The sequence below is a fragment of the Drosophila willistoni genome (assembly GCF_018902025.1).
Source record: "Drosophila willistoni isolate 14030-0811.24 chromosome 2L unlocalized genomic scaffold, UCI_dwil_1.1 Seg168, whole genome shotgun sequence".
Classification (NCBI taxonomy): domain Eukaryota; kingdom Metazoa; phylum Arthropoda; class Insecta; order Diptera; family Drosophilidae; genus Drosophila; species Drosophila willistoni.
This window is the reverse complement of record NW_025814047.1, coordinates 3,082,972-3,104,022: the sequence shown is the minus strand read 5'-3', so window position 1 is coordinate 3,104,022 and position 21,051 is coordinate 3,082,972.

Below are 21,051 nucleotides of genomic sequence, written 5' to 3'. Positions count from 1 at the left end.
AGACGATTCCATGTTTATATGTTTGTGTGTTGATGCTTGTGTAGGTGTGGCCTCCCCTCCTAACCACACACACACTCACACACACTCACACACACTCCCACATACACACATAAACTCTGTTGACAGACATGAGTAAATATTTGCAAAGACATATACGTGATAAATTGAACATTTCTGTTCAAAAAAGCAATTACAAATGTTTTCAACATTTTGTAAGAAAATCAATTTAGTAGCAAATATTTCAATATTTTCCACAGGCCACAAAAAAACAAAAAAAAAACGAACAAACAAAACCAAAAAAACCGAAGAAGGAAGTAAGGATAAAAACTATTTCCAATTAAATATGATTAATTTTACAAAACTTTTCAAACATTTCCACTTCATCTCACTCTCTTTGGTTCTGTGTTACACTGAATGACCAAGGCAACCACACACACAACTATCTCAATATCCCCAAATAGTGTTCCACATAGCACTTAAAGTTCTACAGGCTTTCCTATAACCCTATTCCCCTTCCCCATCCCCCATTCACCACAATCAGTCTCAATTACGCACCATTTTTTTGTGGTGTGCCGAAAATGCTGTTAGCAATGGGAGCATAAAGGAAAAAACTAAAACTAAACAGAAAAGTAATTTCTTTTACGATTCATCGACTAGTGGATACCGTGTAACAAGTAGCTCTAACTAACTAACTAAGTAAGGTATGTATGTATTTCCCTAGTGTTTCGTTTTATCTCTACATTTACTTGATGCCTCGTTTAATCTTTTAATTATAGCCAGTACGTGATTCATTCAGCTTATTCCACTGTGTGACAACAAAAGTGCCACATTGTAAAAGCTTCGTTAGAGTGCATAATGATGTACCTAGTCACTTACTGCCTCTGAAGTGCCCATCCTGATGGAGCCATGAATCCCAAAGTAACAAACACTTCACATCGAACAAAATGAACGTCATGTAAAACCAATTGAAATTCCCACAGGTAGACAACACCTTCAGGACTTTGAAATGTGTTTAGAGAATTTTTGTTTATATATTTATAAATGTTGATAATGCTAACGGCATGACAATTGACTGTCTTCTTATTCAATAATATATTTGTTGAAGTTTAATTGGCATTAGTTATAGATAAATATTTAGAGACAATGCTGTGCTCTTCGGAATAAAATGATTACCATTTTGAATTGACTGAATTTAGATTTGGTTTTATTTCCATCTCTCTGGAACCCTTATTTAATGTAATATATATAAAGCCATATATTACTTAATTGATTTCAAAAGGATTGTCGTGTATAAAATAGAAATTTTGCCAGCTAAAAAATGATCACACTTTATAATGATTTTGTGGCCACATTTAATCGAGCATTGGAAAAGTTCCAACGGTCCAAAGTTCGCTTTCTGAAAGGTAAAATGAACAAATTTATGGAACAAAATATTTAAAATTCGAAAAATGAATAAAGGTTTACAGAACTCAAAGAACATGAGACTGTAAAAACCGAATCGTGCTTGGCATTTACATACTACATATATGTAGATATGTTGGTATTATTATTAATCTTTGGAATGAGCAGACAACCTGATCGTGTTTGCTTTCCCGAAAATGACCTCGAGTCTGCTCATTTTAAGGAATGAAATAGAATAAGTCGCTAAAATAAACGTAACTTTATTAATGGTATTAAGTATATTATTCTGTTCGCTAGAATTGAGATCTGACTACTCAAATTATCTAATATCTTTAAAAAAAGGGTTATTTTGTTGTAACATTGTTTTTGACGTCATTGTTTTTGACCGTTCTCTCAGGTTTGACGTTTTATGTTACTGACAGTCATATTTATGTCTATGTTTAATAAGTCGATTATTAAGAGTTTCCTTAACGTTTGAACCCTGTCAATTGGCCGTCTGCATCGTGTAGTTTTAGCTATCTTTGTGAATGCCTAACTTAAGACTCATGATTATAGAGATAAGTCTTGATTAACAAATTTAATTCAATCAACCTCTCTTTCTTATCAACTAAAGACTACATTAAGTCGTCCGAACTTTATATGTTTTGTAAATACATCATTATGTAAAGCTCTTTAAAAATCTCCTTATATGCTTTTTTTTATTTAAAAAATCATTTAAATTTTCTTTTCAGCTGCCTTAACTCCACTCACAGTGTTAATCCTCTTAAATCTTAATCACACCTCGAATATACCCAATTTTTCCACTAGTTCTACAGGGTATAAAAATGAGAAGGAAGTTCCCAGCACAACTGTGCCCCAAAAATGAAAAGTTCCATTGCATTTGGCAAACTAAAAACACACATCCCAAAAAAAACAAAAAAAAAAAAAACTTTTTTCTTTCTAAGAGCTTAAACAAAACCTCAATAAAGCCCACGGGCAAGTCGTTGAGGGGGGCGGGAATTGGAGTGGGGCAAAACTATTGAGGCGGCAAATGGTAAACGGGAAAAGTTTGCAGCGCATGCGCAGCTGCCCCAAATGGGGCAGGACGAAAAAGCAGACAGTGGCAGGACAACGGCATGTAAATGACGCTTTTATGTTGCAATCACGTTTCTCTTTTTGGTCGACTTTTTATGGGTTTTTGTTTCATATGCAGTGAATTTTTATGATTATTGCCAAAAAGATACAAAACCAAACCGAAGCAAAAAAAAAGTTTGATTCAAAAGTTTTTCCACTAGAGCAATGGAGTGCCGTGAGAATGAACGAGAAGGAGGGGTGGGGTGAAAAAAGGAAGTTAAATGTCATGCTTTGATGCCTTCGTTAGGCGAAATCTCTCTCACACTGTTTCCATTATATCCACTTTTTTTTTCTCTTGACGAAATGAATCAGGATGCGTATGCGGCGGCGACGATGGCGGCGAGACCGGTATGACGACATCGCACGTCGCTTCACATTTCTGTGTTGGAGTGCATGAAATTTATGCAAATGCACGGAATTTGTATGAAAATTGTTTTATTTCCACTCCACACACTCACACACACACACACACACACACACACAGAGAGACGCATATCCTTACTCACTTAATGCGCACTCTCGTGTCATTGTCTTGTGCTTAAGCAGAAATTACTCATACCACATGTCGGCCCGGCCATCATTTCCAACTTCTTCTTCTCCTTTTTTTTTCTTTTTCGTTTTTTTCTCCCTTCGTCCATATCCCGTTGTGTGTTTTATGCAAATTTTTACCGCTGTGCGCAACAATGTTATTAAAAAATGATAACAAGCCAAGACGAAACAAAAGCAAGAATAAACCAACAAAAAAAAATATGTAAAAATGGCAAGTTGGCATAGTGATGATCAGAATGACCAGACATATCTCTTACCCTTTATATGATCTAGTTGTGAAATGAAATATTATATAAAAGAAGCTAAAACTGTGTATAGTCAAGAGTAAGTTAACCGATTATGATCAGTTGTTTAGCTTAATGTGTGATTCGATGTGAGATTATGATTTCATTTATCTTATTTTAGCTTCTTTTTCGTTTAGGTTTACATTTTGAGTAAGTGGAGCTAGTACCTACAATTTCAATATAATATTATTAGTTTCTAGCTAAATCTATGTATAAAGACTTTAAAAAACTAATCTACTCCAAGCATTCTGAATCTAACTCCCGTCAAACCCTTTACTTCAGATTATGTTTGTCATTAATCTGCAGGCACATTGAGAACTATAATTAGGGTAAAATTTGATTATTAAATAACCTTAATTAACTTTATTTTGTCAATAATATTAGTTTACAAAAATAAATGATTTTGAGTGAACCTGTGAATTGCAGACGTATTTACATTAACATGAAGTCAAGGAACTGGATGGTGTAATCCTTTAATTTTTCGTTTTTTGGGCACATGATTTTAATATTCTTATATATTTCGTGAAACGTATTGTCCACATATAAGTTACATCGATCTAAAGGTTTTAATTTGGCCTTAACAATAATAAATATTATGTGCATACTAACTCCAAGTTTTGTGAGCTTCAAGCAATTAATGTTGAACAAATTTGCAATCATTGTAATTTTTCATAAACTCTAACTTTCAGTGTCTTTTTTTAAGAGTGAAAAAAAGTTTCCAAAATTTTCTTCAGCATTGAGGTGAAAGATATTATGTAGATAGATTAGGAATATCTTCAAGGTGGTGTGGACGTTGTGGGCTAAAAATGAAAAAGATTTATAAACTTTTTGCAATGTCAAAGTATTGTAGACACGTCTTAAATTAGGAGTTTCAGATTTGGTGTAGATTAGTGTAATGATTAAAATTGTAAAGATTATCTGGTTAGATTACGACCTATTTGAAATTTAAATCAAACCTTGTAATTTAGCCGGCTCGAGGTCAATCTTCCAAAAGAAGTTGAAATTCTTAAATTGAATTGGTGTTCTTGGTTCTAAAGAAAGAACTGAATATTGTTATTAATTATTTTCAAACAATTTTTCGAATTATATCGAAACCAATCTATGCCAATATTGCAAAACTATGTCAAGTTTTAAAAAAATCAGTGAAAGTTTAATAAATTTAAAAGTTATTAGTAAACCTAATATGTATTTTTATCAATTACTTTTTTGTTGTTAGTTTTTATGACTAATTGAACAAAAGAGATGCTTCTAAACATAAACAAAACCTAATCTCTTACCTTATTCCTTTTCTGTGGAATAAAGAATCTTTAATCTACTATTGTTATTATTACCAAAGCAATAATCATGAGAAAGAACATAACCTTTTGGTTAGCACTTTTAAAGTATTTAATTGCGATGATCATCTTACTGCTAACAAAAAGTTATGTTCTTTCTCATGATTATTGCACTGGTTTAAAGTATATAAAAAATCGAGATTTCAGAGAAAAGAAGTTAGAGATTAGATTATGTCGATCTTCGAAGTACTAAATTTTATCTGATGTATAAAAATCTCAAAACATTCAGATGCATTTTTGGGCATGTCCAATTGGTTAAAACTTAAACTATTTGTATGGATCGACTAATGGAGAGAAAGACACTATCGCCTTACTAATTCATTAATGAAAGCCTGTATAACTTACCTTGAATAACAAAAACTAGCTGATTATCTGCCAAAAAGATAGAAAACGAATGTAATTGATAGCATTTCAACGACATTTGGTCCCAAAGCGTAGACAAGTTATTAAGGAGATTTCTCTAATTGAGATCACAATTCATCTTCCACTTTTTCGTGATTGAATCAATCCCCAACTACCCATTTTAGTTACCTAGTTAATGCAAATGGCAAATGTGGAAAGAAAAAAAACACACACACACATACACACACACATACAGAGGAGAAGAATGAAGGAAACAGGAGACAACGACAACTGTCAGTTGGACGTTTTGTGTCTGTGTGGCTGTCCCTTGTCAAGTTTTTAGTTCACTGCCTTTTTGCTCTCTGCTCGTAATATTGTTGTTCCTGTTCGTGTTGATGTTGTTGTTGTTGTTGTTGTTGTTGTTAGTGTTGTTGTTGGTGTTATTGTCGTTTGCATGCGTTACAAGGCACTACTAGGAAATTATGCAGTGAAATATGTTGCCACAGCGAACAAAACTAACGCACGCAAAAAAAGGAAAAAAAAGAACTGACACTGAAACAACAACAATGGAACAAGCACACACACACACACACTCACACCGAGCTAGTGAAACAAAATACATAACCATAACTGTTGTTGGGTTTGGGTTTTATATAAGAATATCCTGACAGATAGACAGGCAAGCGATGCCAACATGTTGCCCAGCACGGCCAGGAGCAGAAACAGAAGATGGAGCTCAAGCGCCATGAACTGTGCGAGAAGCGTTCCCAATTGTAACGACCCCAATGGAGTTTGAGGCTTTTTCAGTTGCTGCTCTTAGAAAAGTAGAGAGGGAGATGAAGAGATGACGATGAAGATGACGATGGTGGGGACGTTTTGGGGGAAGGGGGAATGTAAAAAGCATGTCAAAATTTTTCAACTTGCCTGGAAGCATTAGTTGCGTTTTGAATGCCAAATGCCAGAAGTGAAGTAGTTTTCATTTTATTTTTTTTTTCTCTCTCTCTCTGTCTCTCAGTCTCTCGTTTTCTCTCTGGCAGCACCATTAAGGCATTGGCACAGTAAACTCGCATAAATGACGAGGCAAAATTGAATTACTCTCAAAATATTCTCAAGCAAATTTTTAAAATTTTGTGCTGCAACACAAAATGAAGTAAAGCAAAAATTTTTAACAGTTCGTTACATATATGGTAAGATTAGACAAACTTTTCGCCTCGCCTTTCTTTTTATAATAATTAATCCGTAAAACAAACTAAATGGCCTTATTATTGGCCATTAGAAAATCGGCATTAATGTTCATAATTTAATCATATCCTGGCAGCACTTGAGCAGAGCCCATTTATATTGACCGTAACCTGTGTTCTATTTATCCGATCGGATTGTAATTTTGTATTTTATGCTTTATTTCTAAAACCATTTGTATTTGACATTTGTAAACTACATTTGGATACTGCTACTCCTTCACCTATTGTTCGTATATCACTATGTGATATAGTGGTCCGATCCGGATGATTTTCATACTTCATCTCACCCAGGTTATAAATTGCTTAAATACCAAGTTTCATCCTAGAAGCTTCTAAGACTGCGTTGGACAGACTGACGGACGGACATGGCTGACTCATGCTGTACAATATATATACTTTATGGGGTAGGAATGTCAGATGGTCAGATTTTAATTTGATGTTTTATAAACAAATATATTTTACAATTGAGAGAAATTAGCTGCCAAAAAAGCAGGATTTGCTTTTTGAAACATATATAAAAAGGTTTTGAATATTCTGTGGATAAAAAAGACTTTCCAAAACCAACATAACTTGCAGACAGTTTATAAGTTAAAAGATTTACAAAAAGTTATACATTTCATGCAAGTAATGAATATTTTTTTAACTTATTGCATACTTTTAAGAGCAAATTTTCCTTATTTCTAGGCCCCCGTTCGCACAAGAAATCTAGAATTTCTTCAGAAGCATTTAACCGAATTTTTTCCTCTAAAACTAATAAAATTATTAGAATTCAATATTTACTTTTTTGCTTTTGTTAGAAACTTATAAACTTAAAGGAAAGCACAAATTACAGAATGACACAATTGTTTATTAAGAAATCGGTTGCTTTCCATCTGGAGTTTGATGAGTAAATAACAAAAAGATTTTCGTTTTGCTTTTCCCAATAGTATATTTGCAACGTCCTTAAAAATTGCCCTTAGTAGAATTTTTACTTATTTAATGTCTGTTTCGTCTATCTTAAAAGCCAATAAAACCTAGCTGCCAAAGAAGGAATCTGTTTTAAAATATAAGATCCTTTTTATACCCTTGCAAAAAAGTTATATTAATATTAGTCAAAAGTGTACATCGCAAAGAAAGAAGGATCTTTAGTTACATAAAATATATACCTATATTTTTGATCAGCACAACGAGACAAGTTTATAAAGCCATGTCCGTTTGTCCGTCCGTCTGTCCGTCCGCCTGGATGACGTTTATCCACATATGTAAGAGAGGTTTAACAAAAAACAAGATTAGTTACCTCATAAATGGCTCGGATGTTTGTATATCCGCGTGACTTATGAGGTAAGTAATCTTTTGGTGGGTTTGAGTTCTATTGAAGAATGATCTAAAACTATGTATGTATATAAGCCAGAGCTAGCAATTCAGTAGTAATTCAAGGTCTCTCTGAATCAAGTCGACTGATAGTACATACATATATTCATAATGTGTCACATATATGTATATGTAGCTGACTTACTATAGTTTAATAAATCTAAATGTAAACGTTTAAGCTGAGGTTTTTCTACATTTACGTTTGGCAATCAAACAATCGCTAGTTAGTTAGGTTTGTTTTCCTGAACTTTTATCAATTTGCTAAATTGTTTGCTTTGCATTTGCGGTTAAAATTTTGCCTCTGGTCTGGTTTTGATTCTGACAAATTGCCGTTTGTCGCATGGTTTGGCTTAAATGTGGCTTCTTTTTGTTTTTTTCTGTTATCGGTTTTTGGCATTTTGTCAAGCAATTCATTTGCCATTGCTAATTACATGCAATGATGCCCTCGATAACCGCCTCCAGTACACCCCTTTAGCCAAATGATGATTCCGATTCTGATTTCTGACACGCTCCAAACATGCCTGGGCATACAAAACTGACAGAATGTGTTTTGTGTGTGATAAGAACAGCTGCCAGAGATTTGAGGCAATCATTTCATTACGCACACACACACACATATACACATAAATACATGTGAGACTACAATTTTATTGTTATTGTGCACAATGTTGGGCGGTAATTTTGTAGCTTAACCCAAATCCAATTAAGTAACAAGCGTAAGCCTTTTTGGCAAATGCCAGCGACGACACACTGGCTCGTTTAACCCATTTAATGTTGCAGCTGAAGCGGCACAAATAGAGACAGAGATGGAAAGATAGTGCCACAGACAAAGAGAAAGAGAGAGAAAGGGAGAGATATATACATATGTACATATATAGATATGCCAAAAACCAAAGCTGATAATTTCAATCAATTTTAAGCTCCAACCAAAAGGGATAGCCAATTTAAACATTTTACAGTTCACTTAACTGACAGCCAATTTTGAATATACTGCAAATGGTCATTAAACAGGACACTCGAACGGATCATAAATGTGCACAAAATTAAACAGAATTTTAAGATTATTAACTTTATTTTATATGTCTAACGAATTTACTAACCGAATTTGGTATGTTGATTTCATAGCATACTTTCGGGTTGCGTTTGAAACTTTATTTGCAGATTGGCTATTCAATTTATGTATTTGGGAATATATATAGGTATATATATATTTGGGTATGTGACCTTGCCGATTATAAGCAAAATGGTTTAACTATATATTTCTATATTTATTTCAACTTTTGTTAAATAATAGATTCATTGTGTTAAAACGGGTCTTGAATATAGAAAATTTAAAAGCCTCACGCGGGGATCTGCCACTGAAATTAGTTCTGAAAAACTAAAAATTAGAGAACTAAATTAGTTTGTTTTAGAAGAAAACACAATGAAATTTAACACGATTCACATTTAAATCCGACTAAAAAGTTTTTTTTTTCAACAAATTTTTGAATTGTTTTATTTATTCATTCACATATTTCACTCTAACTACTCATATATTTGTATACGAATTTCTCTCAATTCAACCCAATAGATACATAGGCGTCTAGTGTCTAATGGGGTGAAATTGGAGAAATTCGCTTCCAAAAGTATACAAAAGTGTACAAAATATAGTCAAAGAATTTCTTTTTTTAAACATAAAAAAGTTTTGGAATATTCTGTGATTAATAGGAATCCTTAAAGAAAAGCATACAAAAAAAGCCTACAATATACTTTACGTCGCAAATTTACCCCATTTAAGCCGAGAATTTTGTTTCAAAAACAACACAAAAGGTTATTTCTAAATAACTTTTAATATATGTATACCCTAAACAATTTATGAGTTATCAATGAAAATTAATATCTAAGCAAAACCAAATTAAAACCATTTATATAATTATTTTCTTTGATATAGTTATTAGTGTTAGAAAAAGTTTGACATGTTAATAAGATGACAAACAAATTTTGATAGTTTGGTGGAACTTTTAAATAACTTAACAAAATTTAACTAAACTTAGTTCTTCATAAAACTGTCAGTTGACTGACTTAACTGGCAGTTTTGAGAAAATATTTATAATACTTTTAGATATAGATTTTACCACCTTTATATATTTATAGTTAGGCTAAAATCACATCTGTCCGAAGTCCTTAATTGAAAAGCTAATTTAAAGACAAAGAAAATGAACTAAGGAAATTTCTTTTGATGTTAACCTACATACGTACATAATATGTATTACATATATATATTTATTTTTACATATCTTTAGTCTTGCCTGCTTTTTGCTTCTTGAATATAATGATTAAATTATTACACATTGCTTTAAAAGTTTGTCTAAGTTAGCAAGTCTCCCATTTCTCAGACAGATCTAAGTAATAGTCTTAACAAAAGGCGTAGTCAGAATTCATTGAATTTAAATAAAATGTTTGTTGTTATTAATACATTTCGTCAATATCTTAACAAAATTTAGTTCTATTTTTTTTTTCTTAAAATATCAAAACAATACATATGTATTAAATTTGAATCCTGGCTACCTAAGTAGACCAAGTGGTCTTTATAAAGTTTCTACATAACCCTCCTAAAAAAGACATATGTAGATGAGTTTCAAGACTCTAAGTCTTAAGCAATTTCTCTAAATAATCTTATGTTTTAGGTAACTAAAATGTTTGCCAAGTTTCCTTATCACTGCGAGTTACTTCAAGTTAACTTGGCCAATTTAAATTTTGCATAATTCAGATTTCACTTTCGTTTCCCTAGCTTAGGAATTGCCCTTAACTAACTGTGTACACATGTTGGAAATGGAACTTTCTTTTGAAATTAACTCAATGGCTTGCCAACACGAGAAACATTTTTGCCAAAAAGTCTTGTTTTTATCTTTATGTCAGTTGTTGTTGTTGTCTTTGTTGTTGTTGTCTTTGTTGTTGTTGGTGTTGATGTTATTTTTGTTGTTGCTGCTTCCTGGCCATGTTGACAATGTAAACAATGCAATTTAGTTGTCGTTAATGATATTTCCTGATTGTTGTCATCCTGATTATGTTGTTGTTGTTCCCCGCATACATATTTTAATTTTTAATTTTTGTTGCTTTTTTCTCTTCTTTGCCTTGCTATACCACAACAACATAAATAAATAAAATAAATACATACCTACACACAATTTATTTTTGCCGTGTTTATCGTGTTTTTTCATTCATTTTTTTTTCTTGTGTTGATTTTTGGTTGCTGTTTTTTTTTTTTGTTTAAACGTTTTGGTTGCTGGTCATGCAATGAAAGATCTTCGTGTGTTTGTGTGTACGAGTGTGTGTGTGTGTGTGTGTGTTAGCTGTTATGCGTCGCCACCCAGAAGCTCAAGTTTATAAGAGCCTACATATTCCATCATCATCATCGTCGTCTCCGTCGTCGTCAGCAACATCTTCATCATCATCATCTCAGGAGCTTCGATAAGTTGTTGCTGCCACGCAACCAACAACGAGAGCAAAACACAACCTAAATGATGCCGCCCTACCACTTCATAAGCCGACTTTTAGTTACCTTACACACCCAAGTTAAAATTTAATATGCTTAACATGGGTTATACAGTCGAGTCTCGATAATTCGAAATCACAAGGGAACTGAATTTTTTGGGAACTACAGAGGTTCTTTGATTTTCTGGGTTTTCCAAGGGACAAAGTTTTTTCAAGGGACTAGCAGTTTTTTACGAAATATTGAGGTTTTCTTCTTACCGGGTTTTCTAAGGGACGAAGTTTTTTCCAGCAGTTTTTCACGAAATATTGAGGTTTTCGATTTAGCAGAGTACGAATTATCGAGACTCGACTATACCAACATCCATTAAATATTCTTTAGACCATTTAAAAAAATACAAATTATTCTTTTAACTTTCAGAAAGCTTTTACATTCAATGGTTGTTTCAAACAAGAATTGTTTAAAATTTGAAATATTTATAGTTCATAGCCTCTAAAAAAGAAACAAAAACCTTTAAAATCGGTTTATCTAAACAGATTATTAAGAAATTTGGTATGAAGACTTGTTCCATATTCCCCTTTGTGTACTATATACTAGTAAAAATCTTAAAATTTTACTATATGCTACTCTAACTTCTAATGATCAGAAGTCAGCGAAAATGACAAGAAAAATAGGCATTGTGTCTAATGATTTCTAGACTAGAAGAATATAAATCATTATCCATAATTTATATTCTTCTATCATTTCTTTTTTTTCTATCATTAGCCATAATTACTATTCTTCTAGTCAAATCATTAGACACAATGTCAATTTTTTTTGTCAATTCCTGTTCGTTAATTCCTGATCATATTTCTTTGTTACTTTAAAAATTCTTTAGTTGTTTTAGAAAAATTCTCAATACAATCATGATTGAAATTCAATTAAATTCGATTTCAAATAATCCTAATTTTAAAACATTTTTTCTGCCTTTTGATAGTAAATATCTTTATAAATAAGATTATTTATTAAGCCTAAAAGAATTTGTACATTCAACAAGCTTAAAACTACAAAAATCGATGTTAAGTCATATTCTATTCAATTGTACTTAAAGAGTAGAAAATCTCTTAAATGGATAGAACTGATTTTGGCGTTTTACTAGTCTCTTTTTCGTCAATCCATGGGCACGGGCCGGATCAAGGTGAAGTCTTTAACGGTCTTACCACCCTAAAAACGTCAGCAATTTGAATAATTTGTAAGTTTTTTCGGCTTTTTACACCCTCAACTAGTGAGTCCCGAAAATGGTCGAACAATTTTGATAAATCCTCTTGCCTTCATTGAAAACTAGTACAACGACCGAACCAAAAATCTGAATTTCGTTTAATGATAATGTTTTCTAGATTCGATTCTAGATTCGATTCTAGATCCGATTCTAGATTCCTTTGAGTTGCCACCTTTTTGAGGCCAAAAAGAAAATCTCATTCAGTAAATGTCTAAAATATTTGTACTAATTCCACAACAATTGAAACACATTTATATGAACTACCTCTCCACTTTGGTTTACAGGGTATTCAAAAAAAAGGGATAGCCTTCAATGATGATGATGATGATGAAGATAATAATGATCCTCATCATCATCATCATCAGCAGCATGATCATGATCGATTCGAATGTTGGGGCAATAGGCAATGCCCAGGGGCAAAAACGCGCGGGCTCTGCGTTTGATTTGCTGCCCATTAAAAGTACAATGACCAGAGAAAATAACGTTATTAAGCGATCGCCTTTTCGAACTTGGCTTTTTTGTTGTTGTTGTTGTTGTTTTTTTGTTTTTTGGGGAATCAAAACAAAGTAACCAAGAATGGGTCCCAAACACACATTCTGACACACACACACACTCAACTGGCGTTCAGGCACGATCGAAAGCGAAACCAACGTTGTGAGGTCCCCAGCATCATCTCTTCCCCCTTCATGGTACACCCCTCCAAACATTACCTCATCTTCAACTTGCGTAAACAAAACCAAAAACAACAACTGCAATAAAAACAACGTTTTCAAAGGCAAATTTCCAATTCAAGTTTTTGTTTTTTCTGTTTTCTGTGGTTCTTGGCAAATCTAACTGTTTATCACATGAAAAGTCCAACTAATTGGGTTGAGTGGCTCCTTTTATGTTTTTGTGAGTTGGCGATATTTGAGTTGGGTTGTGATTAGAGAGTCTGTGGCAAGAGAATTTCAACGAAATCGAAAGCAAATTAATAGCAAATTAAAATTATAAACCGACAACAAAAACGAAAACCCTAAAACGCTGTTAACTTATTTTGGGAATTATTTAGTTTAAATTTCTAAAGTTAAAAGTCAGTTTGTCTTTAGCTATGCCTCTAAAAATGGGACTAAATTCTGTCTTCATTTTCTTATTAATATCATATGTTTTTCACTATTAACAATATCATATTATATATATTATATGTGTCTTAACTGTCTTAAGTCAAGTCATAACTGAAGTTAGAAGCCTGGTCCTTACCCATTATTACATTATGCCAATTCAGTTTAGATGTTAAGAGCCAATTTGCACTTTATCTTAAAAAGTATTTTCTATCTATCTTTCACTAAAAAGTAAAAACTTCTTTACCTTCTGTTTTACTATAACTCTTTTTAGGTACTAATGTGAGTCACAGAATGCAAACTTTTTGTTTCAACCCTTGGACTGTACTTTTGTCACTAACTTAGTTCTTACTTTATATTGACAGCTATAACCGAAAAGAATGATCAAAAATTTTTAATTTAAAAAAAGAAAGCCTTATTTTAACGAAAGCTAACTTTTAAACTAATTTTTGAAGTAATATTTATAAATTTAATATTAAACGCATTTTGAAGCACTGTTCGACTTTTGTTATACTTATTTTTATGTGTATTATCCCCTTGCAAGGCGAAGGACCATCCACAGGCTTAAGAGAAGGCAATACCTGACAATGATATGCTAAGTTGCTGTTTTAGTCATAAAACTATATAAATAATACTGTTACAATTTAAAACATATAACCTCTTTAAATATAAATTTATGTAAATAGCAAAATGTTTATTAGATAAGAAAGTCTCTTTATTACTAGTTTTGAGTATTACATTATGTTAAGGTAAAGTAAAGATTATTTGTAAATCGATTCCTTGCTAAAATACAATACAAGAAAAATAAAACTCTATTTCATTTTAAGTCGATGTTAAAAATACATCTAGTTAGTTTGATTTGTTGACTTTGACGATAAAATACAGTCCCTTACTTAGTTTTTATTTGTTGGGGTCTAATGGAATTCTTATCCTAACATTATCTAAATTTGTATCAAAAATATTGTACAATATCAAGATAGTTTAAAATCCAAATAAGTGTTATTTATTGCAAAAAGTTTATAATATTATACAATCTAAAATCTTACAAAATAAAAATTACTTCAACTTAACTTCAAAAACGACCTTTTACCCGAACTCAAATAGTTACAACATTTTCAACTTTAGATTTGGATTTTTAAACTTTTTTTGCAGCCCGTTTCAAAATAGATTAAATTTTTTTAAAATAATGTTATATTTTAATATTTTCTTGGAATTGACTCTAATGGTTATTGACATTTTCAGACGCAAACTTACATAAATATCTATGAGCTTTAGTTTACTTACCAAAACGTAAATTTTTTGATAGACAAAATTTGGTTATAACTTGATAAATAAAATTATTAATAAATAAATAATAAAATAAAATTATAATTCGATAAAATTATCGAATCATTTAAACCCTAAAATGAGTCTTAATTGCAAGTTTTCCTGATGTATAAGCACTCCAGTTTAAAAAGTAAAAAAAGTACTTAAAGGATAATTCAAATTTAAGAAATTTTTGCGTAACTTAGTAGGCAGAACATTCCAATCCTTTTGCCTTTCTAAATATAACCTTTCAAATTAGTAACAAAGAATTTAGCAGAAAACTGCGTACGGCCTCCTCGCGGCCTTCTCCTTCTCCCGGTCGAGATGTTCTATTTCAGTTTATCCTTTGAATTGAGTCTTTTGTAACTGGTTTTTACACCCACCTGACGATGACGATGATGATTAGCCTGACATTCTTTTATTACCTTTCCTTTTGACTTATTTAGCCCGCATTGTGTCATCATTTTTGGCCATAGATTAGTTGTCCTTGTTCCTCCATCCATTTCATGATGGTATTCCTTCGGCTCGTATTTATATTCATCCCTTTGTTCAGATTCCTTGGCCAATTTTTCATTAGCATAAGTAGCAATATCCTGTTTCTATTCAGCTTACAAAAATTCTATCCTATTCAAAGGACTTAAGGCAAAATGCGCAATTGCTACCGGACCAGCCCGGATGCTGGTCCTTTCCGTGTTGTCCCTCTCCCCCAGCCCCCAGTCGCCCTCACCCCTAGCCCATCCATTACCAAGTCTAATGCAACTTTTGTGTTGCACAAAAGATGCTTCGTTGCAATTTCCAGGCGGAATGAATTGCTTGCCAATAATCCTCAGCGACAGTTGGCAAAAATGCAATTAAAAAAATTTTCACTTTGTTTTTGGGTTTTTCTTTTCTTTTTTTCCTACCATCCTCCTTGTCGTCAGTATGTGTGTGTGTGTGTGTGTGTGCGTTGGCCTTTTTCGATTTGTTTTGCGTAAGTTTGACAGCAAGAGCAGCCCCTGACTTTAGCCATCATTCCATTCCATTCCGCCCAAAGAAAAACGAAAAAGGAAAGCTAAAGAACATTCCTTCATTTAATAAAATGCGTGCCAAGTTGACAATTTTCGCTGGGCTTTTGTTAAAACGATACGTCGGAGACTCGGCACAGAAAAAAAAAGTTTCTTCATTTTCAAACTTTAAGTTTTAAGCCACGCCCAGTCGTCAATCACACCAACTGGTAGGCAAAAGGAGCACCATCAGCTCCATCATTTCCATTGCCAGCAACCATCAGCAACAGTTGTCCAGGTGTTTGGTGTTGTCTTTGTTCAAATTCATTTGTTGCCCGTGGCTCAAGTCTTTGTTCCTTTCTGTCTTTTATGTCGTAATGTGCTAAAAAAAGAAACAAAAAACTAGTCAATATTGAAATTTTAGTCTAGGGTTGCAGCCGACATCGAAATTTTGTTATTTATAGAATACAGAAAAATATTTAACAAAATCGTCTTATGAAAAACAAAAAAGTGACCAAAAAAGTCTTATAAACTAACTTAAATTTGTAACTAAAAATAAAAATGGGAAAATCATTTCTTGATGTTTCTTTGTTAAGTGTTGTATTTTTAAACATTCTCTTTTTAAATGTTAAATTTACATTTTTCTTACATCATCATACTTACATTAGATTACTATCTATGTCTTTCGATTTAAAAATTAAAATCATAAAATAAGTGAATCGAACTTACAAACATCATCCACTGATCATGATTAGAAATAACAATTGTGGAATGTCAAAACCTTATGAAACATCCTGAAACTAGATATGGTAGAAATTGCGGAAATAATCTATTAAAGTGTATTTTTTTAGTATTTCATTCTCAGTTTTCAAACTTTCGTTCCTTATTATTTCTCAGCCCCTTATATTAGATCTTTAAGATTAGCAAAGATAAAAGATAAAGAAAAGTTAAGTATCAAAATAATAATCAAAATTATTTCTATTGAACTAAATATCTAGATAACTAATTATATTTAGTCAACTGAACAACGAGGATCCAGGTTCGCATCCCAAGCTAGTGTATGGATGTAGTTTTCGTCTAATTGTAAGCCGAAGGCCTTAGTTGCCAGTGCTTGTAAAATATAGTTAGGTTGATAGTTTATAACTATATCATATACTTTAATAATAATAATAATAACTAATTATAGTTCTCTCTCCTCCTCTTCAACTCTTGATTTTAAGTACATACCAAAAAAAAAAACATCCAAAATCATATCATAAATTTTCTATTTGAAGAATTAAATGGATTAGGTAGTTCAATCTATCTATATCTATAAGTATATCAATGTATAAGTTCTTTATAAGTATAAAATAAATATGCGGAACTAAAGAAAAAATCTAAAGAATCTTTTGTAAAAAATATCGTACAAAAAAAATCTTTAAATTAAAAATAAGTAAATTCAAAGCAAAAGCTTTTTCCCAAATTATCATTTCAAACTTTCAAAAACTGTTTTAGAGACAGAACAGAGATTAACGGGTTTTAGTTTAATTTGTATTTAGTAATGCGAAATCAATAAATATCTCTAAACTTAGTCTTAACCTTGTTTTGTTTTAGCCAATTAAACACTTTTATTCTTTTAAAATTCAGTCTAAGCCAAGTCAAAGTTAAACAGGATTTCCCTTTGCTCACATCGTTTGAAGTCCTTTGGGTGGAAATAAGGTAGCCTTGACTAGAATAAAATTCAAGGTAAGACTGATTTAGTTATAGATTGCCATAACAAACACTGTGCAGCCCTAGTTGTTGTGATTGTAATTGTTGTTGTTGTTGTTGTTCTTCTTGCTGTGGCTGCTGTTGTTAGGGCCAGCTGCGTGTAAACAAATAATCTAGGCTCAAAACAAACTCAAAGCCCAAGCCCAAGCCGAAGCCGTAGAGGCCTGAGATCTGAAGTTCAAACGAAGCCCCCAAAGAGCCACCGAAATGCATGTAAAACTCCAAAGTGGACCACACGCACATGCTGACCATGTCCAGTCATTGAAAAAAGAAAAAAAAAACACACAAACAACAACAAAAACTCGGCCAGGTAATACCCAACCCCACACCCCCTCGCCCCACGGTTCCAAGCTCTCCTCCTCCTGCTTCAACCGTATTGATTATTGTGATCTGCCGTATGCCCAGGCTCTCGACTCTGTGGGTAATTATGCAGACGAAAGGAAGGTAACAAGCGGAGGAGGCAAAGGAAGCGGAGGTAGAGATGGAGAAAAGTCCAAGTGTATAGATTTTGGGGGGGAATTGGGGTACGGGTAGCAGGCATAGGGAGTAACCGGGGGGGCGCTGCTGTCATTTATTTTAAACGATTCCTTTTACACATGTCGGAGGCTGTCGCCGCCAACGTTGCCGCCACCGCTGACGTCCCATTCCCCCCTCCACACACACCCTGTGCCCCCTTCTTCAGTTTTTGCGTTGACGTTGGCATGCCAATCATTTCGCGTTGATGAAGTGTGAGTGTGAGGCAAAAATGTTGTATCCATAAAACTTGGGCAACGCGGTGAGGTAGGTTGGGTCTCTCTCTCGCTCTCTCTCTCTCTCTCCCTATCTCTCTCTTTACTCAGTTGTTGGCATGTCAGTTGCAGTTTGGCAGTTTGCAAATTGCTGATCGATTTGGGTTGACAGACATTCAGTCAGCCATCGAGTCAGTCAGTCAGTCAGTCAGTCAGTCAGCCAGTGAGTCGTCAGGCAAATGAAGCGAATCCTTCACATTGTACCTAATAGAGTCTTTTAAAATTCAAAAAAAAAAAAGAAAGAGAAAAGAACACGAAAATAATATTCATTCGCGTCGATAAGCTGGCACTTATGAGTATTCACACATGTTCATCTAAACAGCATTGTGTTGCCGCTTACTCGATGGCCCATCTCATCCATCTTCATCTTGGAAACTCAACGCCATCATCAACCATCGTCAGTTTCATTCACTTACTCACTCGGCTACACTCTACTCCTTTATACTCTACTCTTCTTTTTTCTCCCATTTTTTTTTGCCAATAATTAATTTGTTGAAAATGCAACACACAACGGGGCCACCACCAAAGTCCGAGTCCGAGTCGGAGTTGGAAATGGAGTCCAATGCATTGGAAACCTGGCCTGTCAGTGCTGCATTGCATTATGCATGAGCCTGTGAGAGAGTGAGAGCCTGGCCTGGCCTGGACTGAACTGGATTGGATTCGTCGAACTAAGTCCCTTAGTTGTCTTTTTATTCTTCTGCCGTGGGCCCTTGAGTTATGCGCTTTAGAGGCGCCTTCAAGGTTGTCTCTTGTTTCGTCAACTCATCTCGTTTTTGCACCCTCAGATTCCTCCCATACTTCACCCCTCCGCCATCACACACACACACACCATGAAGGTAACTCTCCTTTGCCTTATGTCTCTACTGCACTCCGATGTCATTCTTTTGATTAAGTCACTAAGATTTTCCAACTAATTTACTGCTCATTTGTCGGAGACAAACAGACGAGACGCAATGCTCATTTCCTTCCTGTCATATAGCCAAAACAGAAAAAGAAATCCCAAAATAATATACATATATTCTTTTTTTTGTCAGAATTCTGGGAAAACCCCCAAACAAGCAGCAGGTAGGTTCGTCCCACCCAGCCTGGTGTCAGCATTCTCCTCAAAGAAACATAAAAAAAACAGAAAAAAAAAAAAATCTCAAGTCAGCATAATTTCACAACTTTACGTTTTGGATTTTCTCGCTGACAAAGCTGAGACCAGCAAATATACATATCTACAGAAGTAAATGCGGTTTATGCCACGTCAAATTCCTTGATATCATATTTGGAAAACGAACAAATAACAAGAAACCAAAAAGCATTTCGGAAGCTTCGTAGATATATTATAATTTTAGAGACATTTTAGACAAACTTGTGAAAAATTTAAAGATCGAAATTAAAAAATTTAAAATTTCGTCTTTAAAAATGCCAATAATTTGTGATTTAATATGTCAATTTCAGATTTATTTTGATTTATATATAAATATAAATATATAATATGTAAATATGTCTTATTTTTTGCACTAAATCCTTTTTATTTCTTTGCTTTGTTTTGCCTTCTTAAGTTTAATACTATATATCGTTTTTATGAGTAATTTGGACGTGAATCGAACTGTAATATTCGGGAATAATGAAAATCAACATTCTAGTATAAGATTACTAGATATATACAATTCATATGACAAACGATCGGAATTTCTTAAAACATTATGAATAAGTTTATAAATAGTTATAAATAGTAGTGAATAAGTTTATAAATAATAAAAATACTTGTAAATAATAAAAACATTAAACTTATGTGGCGATGCTAAATTAGATGATATAAAGATTAAAAGGGTTGATCCAGGATTTCACTGATTTCAGGCAGGACCTCTATCGAGTAGGCTGCTTGAAGTACTTTCGAGATTTTATTTAAAACTTACCAAACTTTTATTAGGAAATTATAAATAAGTAGGTATAATTCACACAGCCTCATATGACGGAGTGTTCTATAACATTTTAAAAATTAATCAAAATCCGTACTCTCACACCTGAACTTCCCCTCGTCATATAATATAAAAGCTATATTTTGGCTCAATTCACGAAGCGAATCATTTAGATTTGTTTATTGACTTTTAATACATTTAGATTCTGGAGGGATCCTTAAATAACATTTTTTAATAAAAGAATCAAGGACATAGCAAAAAAAACCCATCACATACATCGGTATCGAAAGCTAAGAAATTAGCCGAATTATCTTGTTTCTAGAAAGGAAGTAGGCCATAGACATACCCTTTAAATTGTTGTTGGTATATGCTGTGCCAGTCTGTGCCCTAGTAGTCAAAATAATATTACAGTCTTTTATTTTTCGTTTTAAGTTCTTTATCTTATCTACTTTGATCCCCGTCAATCACTACATAAATTTTAAAACTATTTACAAAGTCTAAAATTAAAATAGAAATATTTTATCAACATTTTTAAAAAAATTTAAAATGTTAGCAACTCTTAAAAATATCCTTTTTTTACAAAAGAAATAAAATAAAATGCAGAGAATTCTGATGAGAAAGAAAATACTAGTTCCCCTCACTTCTTAAATTAGACAACTAATAAAAACTAATATTATTACTAATGCCACACATTATCTTTCTTATCACGATATTTCTCCCTTATGACCATCCCCGGCATAAACTGATATATATTCTCGCCTCTGTGGAAAGAAGGAAAGGGAGTCCTGGGGGGTGCTAGTAATTTCCAAGTTTAAGCGTGGACTAGGCCATGCCTCAGCGCCTGTGGTTGCTCGTATCTAATGTTTATCTTCCGTGTT